A 2,079-nucleotide genomic window follows, 5' to 3' on the forward strand; every position below is an offset into this window, starting at 1 on the left:
ACTGTTAGATCCCTCTCCCCATGGCCCCCTTGTATCTTGACCCAGAGCACCTCAGCTTGCCCCATTCTGCTGGCAGAGGATGTGTATTGCTCTCTGACATAGAGTGCCACACCCATACCTTTCCTTCCTTCTCTATCCTACCTGTAAAGCCTATAGCCCCTAATGCTAACTGCCCAGTCGTGGGATGAATCCCACCACGTTTCTGTAAGCCCTATTATGTCTGGGTTTGAACGGGCTGTTCTGAGGGCGAGTTCCTCCTGTTTGTTCCCCATACTACAAGCATTGGTATATAGGCATTTAAGGCCTTGCATAGCTGCGTGTACCACCCCCCGATTTGGGAGACTGGACCCCTGTTTCTTACCTGGGCACTCCTTGCATTTGTCACCTGTCTTGCTTGGGTGGTGTCTCCTCATCTTCCTGTGGCCCCCTCCCCCGGTGAGGCTAGTTTAAAGCTCGCCGTATGAGATCACCCAACCTGGAAGAGAAGACACGCTTGCCTTTAGGAGAGAGGTGAAGCCCATTCCACCCCAGCAAGTCCCCTGCCCGAAAGCATGGGTCATTATCTAGGAACCCAAGGCCTGCCTGGTGGCACCAACTGCATAAGCGCCGGTTGACCTCGCCAATGCAGGCCTCATGTTGCCATCCCCGCCTACTCACCGGAAGAAGAGAGGAGAATACCACCTGCACTCCTGTCATCTTAAGCTTGTCCCCCAGAGCTTTGAATTCCTTCATAATGTGGTCAGGGTTGCCCCTGGCCACGTCATTTGTTCCCACCTGGATGACAACCATGGGGTACTGGTCTGCAGGTCGGATGTAGGCCGGGATCCTTTCCGTGATGTCCCTAACCTGAGCCCCAGACATGAAGAAGACCTCTCGCACCATGGGGTCAGGCCAGCAGATGGGACCTTCCAGTCCTCGTAGGATGGAGTCTCCAATGACGAGGACCCGGTGTTTCTTCCTGCTGGTGTTCACTCTCTGCCCATTCCTTGTCATGTGGGAAGTGGCATCATCCTTGCCAGAGGCAATTTCTCTGTCTTTCTCTGTCGCAGCTGCCAGGGCGTCAAACCTGTTCCCCAGGTGAACCTGGGGAGCTTCCACCACTCTAGGCCTAGCAGCTCTGGATTTGGACACCTTCTGCCACTCCTGCATTGGATGCGTCTCCTGTGGGGGCTGTACAGTGGGCGACCGGGCCTGCAGAGAACAGAGATGGGCATCAATTTCATCCTCTGCATCCCTGATCCCCCTCAGCATGCTCACCTCAGCCTGGAGCTCCCTCATTTTATGTCTGGGTATAAAGCAAATGAGGTAGGAACTTGTATTTCAAGTTTTTGATGGCTTCCATGGTTGGGCGAGCAGCATACCGGTTACTATTATTGTGAAGGAGCAATATTCCTTTCATTAGCATTACACAGTGCCTGCTTGAAATGGCTGGCTTCAGATTCTTGTTGAACAAGTAATGATAACCTTCTTGTTCACTGTGACCACATGCTTAAGAAATTTGTTGCAAGGATACCATTGATACTTTACAAAACTAATGATGTTTTTCTAAAAGGCGAAGCTTTTCTGATTGATATCAATTATTGGACTAACTGACTTGGACAAGCTTTTGAAGGCACCATGTTTTCCTCTGGTCTGAAAAAAAAAGAGCATGTTGCCTTCAAAAACTTGTTTATCTCAAGTATGTAGTCGTTCCAATAAAATATCGCCCACAAAAATTCCTTGCCTTTTTTATGTTTCCTGGATCATCATGACTATGTCACTCAAACTACTGCAACGTAGTTTTGTGCTATTCATACCCTTTGCTCCTCAGAAATGGACAATGGAATGCAACCCTTCTTTGGTGCAATCAAGATCCATAGCTGCCAACTTTATTTCATGTTACAGATCTCTCAAACAGGAAAATCTGCATTTGTATTGCTAGTTAAATTTTCTGTTACATTGCAGATGTCCTGCTGCCTTTTTTTTGACTGCCCTTCATAATTATTAAGTAATTCTAATAATTCTTACAGATTTCATTGTCATGATCACAGAACTGAAAACTAAATATCATATTGTTAATCCTCCCCCCCCCCCCCCCCC

Source organism: Gavialis gangeticus, unplaced genomic scaffold, assembly GCF_001723915.1.
Source record: "Gavialis gangeticus isolate Ggan-Ray unplaced genomic scaffold, GavGan_comp1, whole genome shotgun sequence".
NCBI classification, from domain to species: domain Eukaryota; kingdom Metazoa; phylum Chordata; order Crocodylia; family Gavialidae; genus Gavialis; species Gavialis gangeticus.